This window comes from Bidens hawaiensis, unplaced genomic scaffold (genome assembly GCF_021521415.1).
Source record: "Bidens hawaiensis isolate Kalapana, Puna unplaced genomic scaffold, B.hawaiensis_p1.1 tig00001382_1, whole genome shotgun sequence".
In the NCBI taxonomy this organism is placed as follows: Eukaryota; Viridiplantae; Streptophyta; class Magnoliopsida; order Asterales; family Asteraceae; genus Bidens; species Bidens hawaiensis.
This window is the reverse complement of record NW_027491078.1, coordinates 3,826,265-3,844,438: the sequence shown is the minus strand read 5'-3', so window position 1 is coordinate 3,844,438 and position 18,174 is coordinate 3,826,265. Positions and strand designations below refer to the sequence as shown.

The 18,174-nt window shown below is 32.8% G+C and overlaps 1 pseudogene; it reads right to left on the bottom strand.

Annotated features, from left to right (window-relative positions):
• Nucleotides 1-398: 398 nt before the first annotated feature.
• Nucleotides 399-2,876, bottom strand: LOC143572878 (serine carboxypeptidase-like; annotated as a pseudogene).
• Nucleotides 2,877-18,174: the final 15,298 nt, after the last annotated feature.

The following is an 18,174-nucleotide window of genomic DNA, read 5'->3' as shown; positions in this document are numbered from 1 at the left end:
GTTCAAATGGTTAATAAACTTTCGAAGTTAGAGTTTATTGTGTTATTAAATGAAAATATAATTGTTCTAGGATTCATATATTAAAGTCATATATGAGATATGCAACTAATAAATGCAGAAAATGAGCTGCGATTACCGCTTTAAAGGGTAAAGAGTTGGACCCTTGAAACACTTATTTATACCCGACTCTTTTATTGTTTAGAGGGTAGGGTCTCGGGTCCACATTTCTTCCTAAAAGGGTAAAGGATCCGGGTAGGATATTAGGTAAAAGGTAGGGTCTTACCCTTTGAACAGTCCTATTTTAGTGTAATTTGCGCAACAATATTCACCAATTTTCCGCTAATAGAAAAAGAAAGTATCCAAAATGCTAGTTACATAACCCTCTTATTGTTCAACTCGGTTAAAACCGCATTTAATTAATCTACAAACAGTTAGCCACCCCATCAAGCTGGTTGCTAACATCACATTACATAAAACAACCAGCAAGTGACCCCCTAGTCCACCTTTTTAATATGCTCAAAGCAGCCTTTGGTTGATCCATAGAAACAGCATGTCCAGCATCATAAACCTTGAGAAAAGTGAGTGCGCCATAGGTTTTGTATACGCCAGCTTTAAAACCATCAACTTCAAAAGGAACGTCCGCAGATGCAACAAACTCTTTTTGGCCACTCCACGCCATTGCATGAACCCATCTTGAAACACCTATATAAATTTGCACATTTGAACACATATTATACTAGTATTCAAACATATGACAAAAACTTGTGCCAATAAACACTAACCAATCCAGTTGCATTTAAGATCATATTGTTCGGCATATACAAGCAACTTAATCCCATCTTCTAAAAGGTGTGGAATCCCAACTTCAAGATTCCTCATGATATCCATACTCATGGCTTGCAATACAACATGACTACATGGAAAAAAGTCAATGTGTTTGACTCCAAGAGTTTAAAAACTACTATATATACAACATGACTTCACGGACTGAGATCGAGTTTAAAAAACTACTCAGGACTTAGCTCAACTCGTTTACACTATTATATACAAGACATGCTCTCTCTCTCTCTCTCTCTCTCTCTCTCTCGTCAAGCGGGTCGTGTTCTGGTCAACCCATGAATATGTCTCTTGTTCAATTCGAGTCGTGTTCAAGTTCGTGTCACGTTGGACCTGCCAGCCCATGAACATGACCCTTTAATTAACACTCCTACTTGAAAGGGTACGCTTTGACCCGAACACAGTTTGACCCGTTACCCGACCCCAACTTGCATTGTTTGCCAGGCTTACTTGAAGCATGTTAAGTGTTTCTTATGGCATATGAAATATTCTTACCACAAAGTTTGATAGCTTTCTCGCATGCAGGAACTAATTTCTTGTTAATATGTTCATAATCAAACTTGTTAATTAACTTCATGTCGAGTGCGTAAGCAGCGTAAGATTTGAATTGAATTAGCGGATCAGTGAGTCCATTTCCCATAGCAAATCCCTGTGTGACAATTCACAAAATAAATAAACTCAAATGCTTACAAAAAAAACACAAGTTTATACCTTAAGGTTTATGTGGATTCCTGTTTTAGCTTTGTTTTCTTTATGGACTTTAGCTGCCAAAGCAGGACAGTAGTGACCACCATACGATTCTCCGATTATAAAGAAGTCATTTTTCGCATATTCAGGATGTTCTTTGAAGAAAGCCTGCGTCGTAACATAATAAATTCATGAATATGTAGTGTTGCATACTTGCATAGTTACATATTGATAGAGTCTAGAATCTGGACTCAAACAAACGATTCAATTACTGGAACATAATAACCCGATTCGAGATGGGAGGTCTCCGATTACCAATTCGAGATGGGAAGTCTCCAATACAAGGTTAAAGAAAACCTAATACTTAGATAATAATAAAACATTGACCCCTTCCTCACTATAACGAAAGATATAAATAAACACTAGTAGAATGGTAACTTGCCCTAAACTTTAGCTACCCTTTATTAATAGAATAATAACCGGTCCTAAATTTCAGCTACTCATTAACCCATTATCCCCTCTTTTATTAATTAATTTGACCAAGATATGGGACCGTATCCCCATTTTAATAATTGATTTGACCAAGATATGGGACCGTATCACATGTACTTAACAACAATTCATATATAGAACAAACCTGCAAGAAGTCATATAAGTCGCTACTCACACCCTGCTCATCATGTCGAATGTCTCTACGATCAGAGGTGTAACTAAAGCCGCTTCCAATCAGTTGGTCAACAAACAGTATGTTGGATGCCTAAATATATATTATGTCAACAAGTTAACAATCCTGTTAACTTAAGGCATAAAATGCATAATATAAATAACAAGTTATATTAATGTGTTAACTGGTCCCAGCCATACTCATTCCAAACAAGAGATAAGTTGTTTCGAATTTTGAATGGACCGTTTTCATAAAAGACCGCAACCTCACTGCCACATCCGGGGCCTCCAGTTAACCAATGAACAACCGGGTCTGTTTTATGGCCTCGTGACTCGAAGAAGAAATAGAACATCCTGCATATAAAACTTAAATGAGTTAGCTAAAGTGAAACACTAAAATCAGGAAGACAAAATTAAAAAACTAATGTAAGGTTATACCGAGCATCATATGAGTGTTTGATACGATAATAACCGGCATGATGGCCTAACTCTTTAACAGTTGCTCCATCCGGATCAATAAAACTAGGGAACTTAAACCGCTTTTCAACCAGCTTCTTCTCACCATCACTAAACGAGCGTAACACATCACTTTCGTCCTTCACTGTGTTTTCTGAATGAAACGACGTTGTAAAAGCGATGGGAGCAAGTAGAACAAGAATGAGAGAAGAAATGAACTTCAAATTCTCCATTGTTGAGAGATAATTTGAAGGTTTTGAGCTAGGGAATGATGGTTATTTATAGGACATTATTGTTAAGTTAATAGTAAAATAATTGTGACATTGTATAAGTTAAAAACAGATGTTTATGATGTTACATATATGTTTTGCGTGTAACAATTAAATAAATAACTACATATATAGATTAATTCTCCTTGTAGTTTAGTAATACTTTGAACTATGCAACTAAAAATATATGTAAAAAAAAACAAAAACAAAAGAAGTAAGTAGTTTGAGTAATGCTTTGTAACACTTATAATCTGAAGATTAAATAAAGTCATTTTGTGGGAATTGCATTATATATCTCTATTAATTAAAAGCTAAACGAATGGTACTCTCACTCTATTGGGCCACGTGGACCACCATTTTTTAACTATTGTTTTAATTTTGTTTATATGTTGATTTGGTGGAGTGTGCCTTTTTTTTATTGCGTATTAGATAGAAGTTTAATTTTTTGATCATTATTATAAATTTGTAAGTTCATTAATGTATTGATATTAAATTTGTAAGTTTATTGATTTGTTATGATTGTTGGATTTGTTTACACTACATTAATTTTGTAAGTTGAAGCATATTCTTGTTTAGATCATGAAACACTACATTAGTTTTTAGCTAGGCATGCAGTATTTTTAAAATCTAATACATATACATGTTAACTGTTATATTTTTAGTTTTGTGAAGTAAGAAAAAAATATTTCTAAATTTCTTAACAGTAATAGGTTAACTTAATTACATTTCTTGTTATCTTAGTAAAGCATTGTTGTTGTACTCGCATCGGGTCTTGTTTACAAACTCTTTAACTGTCTTTATTCGGAGTCTAACTTTAAAAAAGTTTCTTGTTTGAGATATATTTTCTTCTGCCACAATCGTTTTCACATCGATGAATTTGCCGGTTGCACATTCGTCGTTACCTTGCATCCATTTGGACATCGAGTTTCTTGGCGCATAGGACGACAACTTGGACATGGGATTCTTTGCTTGGTCGGGGTGACAATGTTGATGGGTTTGGGTGTAGATGCAATAATATTGTAACGCCGGTTATTAATTTGATCTTGTAGGGTATTCATGTAGGCGGAGGAGTTGGCGGTGGAAATATAAACTATGGAAAGGAACGAGGGGAGGTGATTGCGTCGGGAGGCATTCGATAAAGGATTTATTATTGAATTAGGATCAGATGAAGGTTCAAGACCCCTGGAATCAAGGGTCCTGGTTCAAGTACTCCAGAATCAAGAGGACCTGGTGCATGACCCTTAGGACTGGACGGTGGTCTAGATCCATTTGAAATGGATGGCCAAGAAAAAGAAATGAACAACAATAGTTAAAAAAAAAAAACATAATAGAAGACATCATTTTGTTGTGTGTTTTAAGGTAATGACTCGTATATATGCATTTGAAGAAAGGACATAATATGCATAGAATTGACTTGTTTAATTACGTCCATAGAATGTAGCATTTGATCAGGTTATTAATTATTATGCTGGTGTTTAGTAAATGTTATTGCTAGTTATTTGCATAGATATATGACATCACCAGATCACTTGGCACATAGCTTTATTTCCTTTTTCTTATATGTGCAATATATTAAACCGTAATTGGTCATTTTTTCGAAAAATGACCGCTATATAAGTTTGTATGATAGAAACAAAGATTTATGCATGGTTGTTGCGGCCAACTTGATTTTGCTTGAATCAACTTACTTGGGTTTCATCATCATCGTACTCAGTAAATCTCACCGATAGCAAAGCTATGGTAGGGTTTGAGGAGGGTAAGATGTAGACAGCCTTACTTGGGTTTTGAATCCTGTAATTTCATGCGTCAATCGATTTCTGAATTCTTAATATGCAACCAAAGTTCTAGTTTTTCATTCCATTTAAGAACAAAACATTCGAAAAATTTTATCTTTTCTTGATCACAAGATGCAAAAGGTAGAATCCAAGCATAAAGTTGTTATCGAAAGATTTGGTTTATCAAATATTAGAGCCTTAAGAGGTTAAGATTAGAGGTGCACAAATCGGGTTTTTCAAATACCCGGGTACGGGTTTGAAACCGGGTTCGGATATGACCGGGTATTGGAAAATCGGGTATTGATAATACCCGGGTTGAGTTCGGGTCCGGGTATTGTCTCTAAAAACATACTCTATGCATCGGGTTCGGGTCGGGTATGGAATCGGGTATTCTAAAACCGGGTATTTGAATACCCTATTTTTGGGTATTGAAAAAACCCTATTTTTGGGTTTTTTGGGGTTTTTTTCCCGGTTTTTTCGGATATAGATAGGATTTTTTTAAGGGGTTACAATTTTTAGGGGGGTTTTCGGGTATTTTTTGGGTAATTTCGTGTATAGATCGGGTATTTGAAAAACCCGGTTTCGGGTATTGGAAAAACCCGGTTCCGGATATGTACAGTTCCGGGTTTTGGGTATACCAGGTATAAATCGGGCTCGGTTCCGGGTATGGGTTTGGTACTAAAATGCATATCATATCCGTACCATACAAGTAAGGTCAGGTATGGGTTCGTGTATTAAAAATCCAGGTGTAAAAAAAACGGTTTCAGTTTTTTTTTTTCAGGTCCAGTTCCAGGTTGGGGTTTTTTTTGGCACCTCTAGTCAAGATTCATTAAACACAAATGGGCCAACATGAAGTCAATAAATGGGCCAATAGCAATTCAGCCTAACGTTCATTTAGGTATTTTGGAAACATAAAACATTAAAACCCATTCGAATTGCAACAATGCAACATTTAAATTTTAACTAGGATTTACGCTAAGCGACGGGACCATTAAATAAAACATTAAAACCCATTCGAATTGCAACATTTAAATTTTAACTAGGATTTAGGACCCTGCGCTACGCGACGGGACCATTAAACCAAATAAAAAAAATGTGTAAAAACGTTAATCTAAGAGCGCGCTGTGAGTTGATGCGAAATCATCCTGTATTGGGTTATGACATCGAAATTAAACAAAAGAAACAAACCTATCAATGCCAAAATACAACAAATTATCATATTATCATTGTGGAACAAAAAAACCAACACGTTACAGTTGTGAACCGACGCAAATTCAGTTAGTATTGGCAGTACAAGCACAAATTGGTAAACATGAATTAGTAAGCCAAAAAATCATATTTTAAAGTTGTGGTATCAAACGTCGAAATGCAGATATAAAAACATGTGACGATGGGATAATTTTAAATCATGAAAAAGTTTTGGTCATTTTAAAGACCAACCTTAACAAATACGAAAGCAAAGTTTAAGAAAATTTTAACCGACAAATAAAACATGTTTTATTTATAAAAACACAATATATGTAAAAAGCGACTCAAAACTTAATAGTAAAAAAAAGTAAAATGAATAGTAAATTGAATAGTAAATATGTGAGTGAAAAGAAATCCCTTTTTAATATATATAATAATGTTGTTTTATTCCAACGTTTAGTTGTTATTATTATTATCAGGGCCGTACAATGGCACGAGGCCCAAATTTTCAAAGGGCCCAATAGATTTTAAAATGTTCTTTTATAAAATACGCAGGCCTAAATTAAAAACCTCTTAAAAACTACGCTAAAGAGAGAACGACTGGAGAATGGAGATTAGGCAAAGCAGCAGAGGCCAAGGGAATCAAAGCCATTCAAAGGTATGATTGATTGATTTCTATTCGTTAATCGATTCCCATAATCGTTACTGTGATGAGTTAATCTAATTATATGGCCTGCAAAAATTGAGTCTGGATTGTAGCCTTTTAGGTATTGACGTATTGCTAAATGGTATATTTTTATTTTGCAGAATCGTTTTTTATGCTTGACCCCTGAAATAATATGGGTTTTTGATGATGAAACATTTGACACTTTCATGAAATCTTTGGGGATTTTTTTTAAGTTCACTTCTTTTTTTAGGGAAAGTATTCACTCACATTCACTTAATGAATTTTAAATTTGTTTCATTTAAAGAAACTAGACAGTCCAAGTTTTTGATTTAATTAACTAATCTGGATGTCATAAAATGTATTACTATTTTGCATTTTGAACATAATGATACAATCTATCATTTTGATACACTACTTATGTTTTATTTATTTTATAACATTTATATATGCATTGTGGTTTTTTAATACATAATTGATGAGTTCATATTATAAGGAGGCCCAGAATTTGTTTCGCACGAGGCCTAATTTTTTTTTTATCACTCTCGGGACGGCCCTGATTATTATTGTTGTTGTTGTTGTTGTTGTATCATTCATTTATCTGTTATTTTGTTAAAGCTTAGATTTTTACTTGATGTTTGGTAGCTTAAGTTTTTGTAACAACACACTACCTTTAATTCTACTCTCAAATCTAGACCATCTACTGTGTACTGCTCGTTATGAGATTCAAACCATCAACTTAAAATAGGAGACATTGTTTAACACAATGATTCATATATGTCTTAAGAATTTTGAAGATAAAGTAATTTTGGCGTGAAGTATGAAATTAAGTTCATAAGTAATTGCAAGTGATTAATAACCTATTGTTACTCTAATTTTAAGTCTTCACAAAAATGTACCCTTATGTAGTATAAGCGGAACTAATTAAGTATAAAAGAGTTTAAATGAATTAGGGGTTAACTTCAAATTTGAGTTATTCAGACTCAATGAGTTAAGTTTTAACTTCAAATCTGAGGTATCATGACTCAATGAGTTATGTTTAACTTCATATTTGAGTTATCCCAACTCAATGTGTTAAGTTGTAATTTCAAATTTAAGGTTTCATAACTCAATGAGTTAGATTTTAACTTCAAATTCTGGTGATTGACCAAATAAAAACTCTTTCCTAACAAACTTTTGAAAAGTGAACAATTTTGAACCTAGTAAAAAAATATTTGATTCCTACACCAACCCTTTGTAACATTCGTTATTTTTCAAACCCGAAAACCCAACCCATTTTGAATTTTCGGTTTTGTTTATATATATATATATATATATATATATATATATATATATATATATATATATATATATATATATATATATATATATATTAATATTGAGTTTCATTACATGTAATTTATGTGGCATTCGTCATTTTTTTATGTATTGGATTCATATCCGTTTAAACAACCCATTGGGTCGTTTCGATGTATTTTATTTATCGTGTTTCCAACAATTGGTCTTATTTGTCGCTCATTTTCTATTTTGTTCTATTTATCGCGATTTTAAGGCTTATATGTTCAAATAATTCGTTGACTACTCGAGTATAACTCGAAAGATATAAAGTTTACATATGCATTTTCAAAGTTCAAGGTTCATTCTATAAATATAGTTTAAATTTGATTTTAATAGTTTATGAAATTAGAGGGACCTGAAGTGCAATTATGACATTTAAAATATAATATAATAATAATAAATTAAAACCCACCCAGCCCCTCCATCCCTACCCCGTTTTTTCGGCACTTCTCCGGCCGGCGAGCCGAGGAGCTCCGGCGACCTTAGAACAACACCCAAAACGCCATTTTTTAAGAACAATGATGTACCCAACGTCCATCTCCACTAACTTATATCATTAAAAGGCCTTAATAACGAACATTAACAAGTTATAATATCGAATTTAAAGGCCCCAACGGCCGGATTTTTATCGAAAACCCATTAACAGCAATTAATCGTCCAACGGCTAAATTGAGACTATAAATACACCGACCTTCTTCGTGCTAACTCGCTCATACAATCTAATTTCGCTAAATCTCTCTCTAAATACTCTAATTTCCGACCAAGCAACAACTTTCCGGCGAGTCACCGTACACCAACAACAGGGACAAATTCCGGGTAATAATTATATGTGTTATACTCGTTTTCATCTGCTTAACAAAAGCCCTAACGTTAATCAGCCGTTCTTGAAACGAAATTGGTGAATTAAGATCCTAGGGTTTTAAGGAAGAAGATGACCAAGAGTTATTATATAAATAATTTGGGTTCTGTTAACTTATCAAGTATCATGCTAGTTCAAATGGCTTGTTCACTTGCTTACAACCTGAAGAACCAGGTCTTGTTTTCTTAATTTTTTTTTTAAATCGGTTTAGTTTAGTATATTAACCAAATAAATTATTTAAAAATCATAATAATTCAAATCTCTTTAAAACAAACAAAATTTTTATAAATTAAATATAAATTATATTTCACCATTTTTCTATATAAAAATCAACTTCCAAACTCGTTAACCTGTTAATTTTAATTTGTTCGTTAATATTAATCCGTTAACTCTAATTATCTAACATTAATTCGTTAAAACTTAAAATTAGTTTAACTCGTGCCTTTCAAATATCATATTTCCGTTAAGTTATTAATAACATAATATTAAAGCGTTAAAACATAAAATATTATTAAAATAAGTAGATGCCTTAAAATTAGTAAAAAAATTATAATAAAATAATAATTATTTCCCAATAAATTTATACACTAATTAACCTTATTAATTCCATTAAATCGTCGTTAAACACTCGTTTTATTTTACTTATAGCTCGTGAGATTCAATCGACTTGATTCACTTGACGCTTTTCGGTGTTTACTTACTTCTCCATATCAAAGGTGAGTTTTCATAACCCCTTTTTACTTTTACACGTTTTGGGGTGTAGCACGTCCAAACTTACTTTTCTAGTGTCAAACTAAAATTCACATGCGTGTCTTGTATGTATTTGTTTTGTATCATATTATTTGTAAAATGTGTGATTATGTGCTAGTTGTTTACTGTTTTTGTTGGTGGATACACATACTCATAGCGGGAGGGCCCGACGGGACGTACCTGCACCGTCCATTTATTAATGGCGTTATCATACACATACTCATAGTGGGAGGGTCCGACGGGACATACCTGCGCCGTCCATTTGTTAACGGCGATATCATATTCTATACTCCAAGTAGCTCGGCGAACGGGGGTTCCTTAGTAGATTTGGCTTATGTCAAGCAAACAGGAATATCATGTATTTAGTTTTCTTTTGCTATATGATTAAGACTATACATCCTAACTTGTGAATTTTACACTTTTGTATTATACATATGCAAAACTTTATCAATTCTCACCAACATTATTGTTGACAAATTATATTATTTTAAACGTGTTGCAGGTTGAAGTCTAAGGGTTAAGAACTAGATTAGTTAGACCATTAGGGTATTAGAAGTACAACGTAATGAAAGTCAATGTTTATCGTATGGTTATTTGATTGTGTATTTGTGATGTATTGAAATGAAATATATATAATTATTGTCGCTTTAATAGCGTTAGGAGCTTATGAGTGATCTGTACGTCATACCGAGACGTATTCCGTTTAGCCGGGATGTTACACCCTTATTCCACTGAATTTGGCGAATATAATGTTTCCCATCATAAGTCTAAAACGCTAACGTGGAAAGTTGAAAGACACAGAGTTGTTCTTCGATTCAATTCTTATCCGGTGGGTAAAACATCTATCCACTTTGCATGAGGCGACAAAGTGGATCTGCTAAATCTTGAAACCTTTGTCATTTAATACTTACGGGGTTGTTGTTCTACTCACTTCCCAATGTTAGGATTCTTCAGCCGTGCTCCGGTCTACAAATTGTTATTTAAAAATGTATTAATGTTTAAAAAATTGGGGAAAGTTAAAAAAAAACGTTAATTTCAAAATAGTATTTCATCTATCTTTCTTGTTATACAATCAGATCTGATTCGGTCGAATAGGATCCTATTCGGTCGAATCAGATCCTATTCGGTCGAATCAGATCCTATTCAGTCGAATCAGATCCTATTCAGTTGAATCAGATCCTATTCAGTTGAATCAGATCCAGCCTCCTGTTTTTTTTTTTTCAGCTTTAAAACCCAGTTTTTGCTCGAGGTCGCGTAGGCTTGTACTCTTAGACTTATAACACGTTGTTAACCTATTATGCCCTATTCTAGACTTAGAGGATCAACAAATTGGATAGCACTCGTCGCCTCTAGCAGCCTTACTAAACCAACAAGGTGAGTTCATAGCCCCTATTTAAGCTTTTCAAAACTATGGGGGTGGAAACATGGTAACTTTACACGGTTGGACAAAATCATTTATGCAAACACTCTTTAAACTATAAACCTTTGGATTTCTACACACGTGCGGAAATCCACAAGCTTTTTGGTAATCTATAAACTTTGGAAATCTATGAACATGGGGAAACCCATCAACTTATGGAGATCTAAGAACATTGGAAATCAATGAGTATGGGAAATTCTATGAACATTGACATCATGGGAATGGGAATCATATTCATGTCATCATAGTCATCGTGTCAGTATGGAAATCTAGAGATCAAAGCATCATGAGTTGAATTGGACGTGAGAGTCTATTCTACTCTCGGTAGAACTCACGACCATGAGTGGCAATTCTATTCTCGGTGGCACTCGTAACTCATGGGATTCTATACTAGTCTCGGTGGAATCCATAACTCTTGAGGACCTATACTAGTCTCGGTAGGGACCAAGAGAACCCAGGATTCTTTGGGGAGTCTATCCTACTCTCGGTAGAACCTAGCTGAGTCCTGGATGGCAAGAGCGAGGTAGTCTTGGTTTAAGTCTTGCGTGGGTTCAAATCAAGTCTTGTGTGATCATTGGGCTTCGTCATCATTCATCATCATTCATCATCATTCATTCACCATCATCTTGGATACTAGTAACACTTGGTATCTTGGCGTTGGATTATCTAGTAAACTTAGTATGCTCTAATTCATATGTCCTTGTTTATGCTTAACTGTTATGTGCTACATGTACCGTTGGGAGACCACAAATCTTTGAGTAATCTTATCACATACGACTCTAGTGGGAGAGTAATAACCTCGCTGAGAGTCCAGGAGAACATTTCATGTTTTACTTACTACAAAAACCTCTTTGGGAAAACCAAGAGATCTTTTCTTACAAGCCTTTTTTTTTAAAACCGGGTATTATACCCAAACATAGTAGTATAAATTGTAGGAGTGGTGGGTTAGCCGCAGGTACACCCTATATATAAACCCCTACAACCTATACTAGTATGTTTGTGTATAAACTCTTTTTCTTTAAACCTATGAATTCACTCATCTACTTTATGTAGTTGACAGTTTGTTACATGTTTTCAGGAAATAAAGCAGCAGGAAATCCCTAGCAAGTTTAGAGGCCTTAGAGAGATGAAGGCTAGGCTAGAAGTTGTTTGGAACTTGATATTTTGTTTTAAAACAATTTGTTTCATGTTACCTGGTTGATGTAATATTTGACATTTTGGTTATGTTTATGCATTTAGACTTTTATACTATTGTGCTCAACAATCACGACTTCGTCGCCGCGCCTCGATTTTTCCGCCATCGCGATCGGGGTGTGACAGATTGGTCTAACGAGTCACACAATTAACATCAACACTTGAATATGGCATTAAGCTAAATAACCACACAAGTCTTAAATATAGTACAAACGATACCATAATTAAATGAACCAATACCGATGGATTTTTTTGTCACATCCCGTCGCAAGATACGGGTTCAAAGCAACTACTTAATACTAAATGACGAAATTGCAATGTTGTTGAGACCGGGCCGGCCGGTTGAACCGGTCCGACCGGGATTCGGTCCATCGACCGGTCCGATTCTATGTAGTTCGCTCGGTTCTCAGAGAACCGGCTAGTCCGAACTGGTCAGACCAGCCCGATCGGAAAACCGGACCGGTTGAACCAATTTTACTATAAAAAAAATTTGAAAATTTTTTTCAACCCTAATCGTTATTTTTTAAATTCGGCCAGTCGAACTGGTTTGACCAGTTAAACCAGTAAACCAGTTATCCGTCTGGTTCACTGCCCAATCCAGTTATGAAAACATTGCTAAATTGGATAGTGATTATTAGAGAACTAGTTTTAGAGCCCGTGTCACACACGGGATAATTCAAATTATAAAATTATAAGTAAAACAAATAATTGCATAGCATATATGAAAAAAAATGTATTACATCTATGCTTTGTATCTATACAATGTGTACATAAATTGATTTTATTTATATCACAAAATTATTTTTTTAAATGAACTTAATAAAAAAATGTCCGTGCAAAAACGTACCCGGGAATATTTCTTTCTATTGAAAAATTCATTCTCGGTGCCATATATGTATAATTGAAAGACTTTTGGTTATGAACCAATTTCCGAAATAAAGCTTCTCATACGATAGTAGTTCTAACCACTCAGTCTAAACACAAAAGGAGCGTTACCTTTATTGATATATTTATCAATTTATCACTCATTAAAAGAAAGTAGAACATTAAATTATAACAATGGATGTTTTTCAAGAGATATGTTTTTCTGAGCTACACCATGAAAAAGATTCTGGTAAGTTTCAGAGGGCTTCCCGACTTTGTCATAATACCAACATAAAAAATAACATGTTAACCCATCCAAATTTGTGAATATTTTGTTTCATGTGAGCATAGTTTTTCATGATATGCTTCCCATACAACGTTCTGATCACCATTGAAGGAAAAAGTAATGTTAACATAAATATTTCAAAATTGATAAAAGTCAGAAGCATTAATAGGCATGGGGGTGGTATGTCGAAATTGTTCGCGGTCTTTTCTTACATTTTAATAGTTGAGGGAAAAATAGTCAGTTTGCCAAATCCCGAATCTTTTGATTATTTTAAAAAATGACCTTAAAAATAAAGTTGAAACCTGAATCATATTTAAAATTCTAACTTTCATACTTTTGACATTTCAAAGTCTAACACTTGGAACTCATAACAAATTTAACGATAAATTTATTTTGCATTTTCAAACTTTTAAAAATACTCAAAATTTTCATTTTTAACCCGGAACAAATTTTGACCTAAATGTAGTTAACTTGTACCAAATAATCTATTTACCAACTTGTCACACCCCGACCAAAGGCGGCGGAACATGCCGAGGTGTAACGATTGTCCATAAGCACATGACACTAATTAAAGTGACAGTATTTAATAAACTCATTTCATTTCACAACATCGAAAATGTCACATAACAATTATCCATAAAATAACCATAAACAAGATATCACAAAATATGGCAAATTGATATTGTTCATTTTTACTAATATCCTAAGGTCTTTGATGTCGTTTTCTTCACAATCATAAATCAACCAAGATGCAAACCTGTAACATTTCATAAAATAAAGTTTGTCAACACAAAGGTCGGTGAGCAATTCATAAGTTTAATCATATTAGTATATAATAAAGATAGCCACAAAACTTGCATACGAAACGATAAATAAAAGTGGTAATTTGGATAAATAGATATCGCTAAACACATTAGCCACACCGAGCTATAAGGGGATGCCAAATAGTCTAGGATTTTATAGTTATCGTTAATTGCATTACGTTAACGACACCTTGCTATAAGGGGATGCCAAATAGTCTAGGATTTTATAGTTCCACCAACCAAAAGCGATAAACACATAGGCATATAAGCATAGAACACCAAATCGAGCAATTATTTAGGTAAAGTATACAACTACGTTTGTGGTTTAAGATTCAAATATAAAGCATTTTGTTGAATAAGTATGAAATGTCACCCCCAAAATAAAAGATGGAAAATGGGGTATGAAGTACTCACCTTCAAGTAGTAAACTTGAAAAATGATAATTTGGAGATTTGTCGGAATGACAAGTTTAACGCACAATGCCTAAAAAGAAAAGAAGTCTTGAATTTAGAAAGGTTGTCTTGAAGGTCTTTAAACAAAATAAATGTTGAGAAATGTAAATAATTAAAGTTCAAGGTTTAAAATGTGACTATTTAAGAATTTATAATAATAACCCTTTAAAAATGTAAGTTTGCTCGAAACCGGGTTAAAGTATCTAACCTTAATATTTACTCAACCTATATTAAGTAATAAGGTGGGTAAAATGCAAGAATGCAAATCCCTTTGGAATAAAGATACTAAAACGGGTTTTTTTTTATCGAGTGTTCGGGTTGTCGGTTCGGGTCTTGATAATTGGTCAAACCCAAAGTCAACTTTCCAAAATATTGAATGTTATGAGATAACTCAATAAAATTTAATAAGACTTAACCAAGTATGTAGTTCCATTGTTTTAGAACTAACAACGCACGTTAAGCGAGTGTTCGGTTTTGTCGGTCCAAACTTTGTTATGAGATTCAAGTTGGATCCAGCATTTCCAAGTACTTAAGAAAATATTTAAAAATCAATTTGTAACTATTTTTAAAGAAATATACAAGTCTTGATGGCTAAAAAAAACACACTTGTGTGTCTTAAGCGAGCAAGAATCGGTTTGGTTCGGTTTCCATCTTACAACAAGTTCATAGATGGTTTCCATATGTCCAAACACTAAATAACTTGTATAATAATGTACAAATAAAAAAACACCAAAAGTTAACAATAAAGTCTTTAAACAAAAGTTTGGTTTTCGGTTCGGATCGTGTTTTGGGTTAAGACCGAGGTAAGATTCTACAAACCCATAACCATAGAATTTGTAAAAATGATTTTAGAAACTTAGATCTAACACTAAGTATGTTTAAACAAACAAAACTAGTAACAAAGTTTGTTTTACGGTTTAGAGCTATTTACGGTTAAACCGAAGCATAGACTCTTAAAAACCCATAACCATGGAACTTGTAAACATGACCAACAAACTAAAATAAGCAAGATTAATATGTATGAACAAGTTATATAGATGTATATATATCAAGGACACGGAGTCCTCCATGAAACCTTGTCTTATGGGGTCCGAAACCTCACCGACCGGAATCGGAGAAGTAACTACCAAAGGTAAACAAGGGTTGTATATTACATATATGTTGCACAACCATAAACAAGTATTAATAAGGCTACATAAACTAATTAAGATGAAAGACCAAAATCCTTCAATAACACTTAAGAAGATAACCTTGAATCTTTGATGTTTGAGAGAGTTTTTTTTTTTTTTTTTGAGTTGTAGCAAGGGAAAATGAAGAGGAAAGGTGGTGTATATATAGGGTAATGTTGGTGGTCAAATATGGGTGTGAGACTCAAGAGTTTTCATGCAAAATGGATCAAGACAAAAACACAAAACAACAAAAAAATAAATAAATAAATAAAAATAAAAATAGGATGTTTTCAAGACCCAACAAGTGTGAAACAATATTGTAACATAAATCCATTATTTTGATTATAACATAAGCTTCGGTTTACAAATCGGGTCGGTTTACATAATAAACAAATACAAAAACGAATACAAACAAGACCCGAAATTGACGAATGTCACACAACTTTTGACCCATAATATCAAATTTAAGTTCCATAAAAAGCCCGAAACAGTTTTCATTTGAGAAACATGATTTGTTGTTAATTTTTGAAATTCACCAAGTATTTTGAAATATGTAGTAAAATAATATTTTAATATTTATATTTATAAAAATATATAGATATTATATAAATATAGTGTAAAAGGAAAGTGAATAATTATTGATTTATTATATATATTAGGATAAATTAGTTTTGGAGGGAAAAAATTGTGAGAATTAACCAAAACATGACAAGTGTCCACATTTATTTTGCTTTATTAGAATACTAGTTTTGGAGCCCGTGTTATACACGTGATAATTCAAATTATAAAATTACAAGTAAAAACAAATAATTACATAGCGTATATGAAAAAAAATGTATTACATCTATGCTTGTATTTATACTATGTGTACATAAATTGATTTTATTTATATTACAAAATGATTTTTTTAAATGAACTTAATAAAATAAATGCATGTGCAAAAATGTACCCGAGAATGCATCTTTCTATTGAAAAATTCATTCTCGGTGTCATATATGTATAATTGAAAGAATTTTGGTTATTAACCAATTTCGGAAATAAGACCTCTCATACGATAGTAGTTATAACCACTCAGCCTAAATACAAAATGAGCGTTATCTTTATTGATATATTTCTCAATTTACCACCAATTAAAGGAAAGTAGAACATTAAATTGTAACGATAAATGTTCTTCAAAAACTATGTTTTTTTGAGCTACACCATGAAAAAGATTTTGATAAGTTTCAGAAAGCTTCTCGACTTTACCATAATGGCAACATAAAAAGTAACATGCTAACTCATTCAATTTTGTGAATATTTTGTTTCATTTGAGTATAGTTTTGCATGTCATTCTTCTTATACAACGTTCTGATCACTATTGAAGGAAAAATTAATATTGACATAAATATTTCAAATTTGATAAAAGTTAAAAACATTGATAGGTAATCTTTTCTTAAATTTTAATAGTTGAAGGAAAAATAATCAATTTGCCAAATCTAGAACCTTTTAATTATTTCAAAAAATGCACTTAAAAATAATTTTGAAATCCATCATATATAAAATTATAACTTTCATACTTTTAACATTTTCAAGTCAACACTTTGAACCCATAATGAATTTGACAATAAATCTAGTTTGCATTCTCAAATTTTAAAAATACTCAAAATTTTCATTTTTGACTCGTAACAAATTTTGACCTAAGTGTAGTTAACTTGTACCAAACAATCTATTTACCAACTTTTGACCTATAAAATAAAATTAAGGTTTCACAACAAACCTGAAACAATTTTCATTCGAGAAACATGATTTGTTGTTGATTTTTGGAATTCACCAAGTATTTTGAAATATAAAGTAAAATAATATGTTAATATTTATATTTATAAATATATATATATATATTATATAAATATAGTGTAAAAGGAAAGTGAATAATAATTGATCTATTACATATATATTAGTTTTGGAGGGAAATTTTTTTTTGAGAATTAACCAAAAGATGACAAGTGTAACATTTCAGATTTTCTAAACCCGTATTTGTTTACGATTAACCCGACCCGGAATGTTTTAGATAATTATTTTTAATTAAAAATCAAATGTTTATAAGTTTCCTCTATATTCAATTTAGGCCCTTATACTTAATTAATGTTAAATTCCTAATTTTATCATAACTATTTCACTAATTTAGCAAATAACAAAACTTTAGGGGCTAATCTTGCCAAAATGAAACATACACCCAAAGAGGGCCGGGGCGCTGCGCGACCACCATGGGTGGTGGCCGCCGCGCGGCGCTATGGCACCACTGGTCAGATCGTTTAAGCCTTAATTCGTTTTCTAGTTCGTTTAAGGTATAAAATCGATTATATTAGGTATGTTTGAGTGAATTAAGGTCCAAGTAATCATCATACAACTAAAATATCATTCCCAATTCGTTTACCTCTTCCCAAGATCAGATCTTTATGAATAAATAAGTGATTCTTTCATTAAAATCGTATATTCTTACTTAAACTGGCCAAAAGCCCAT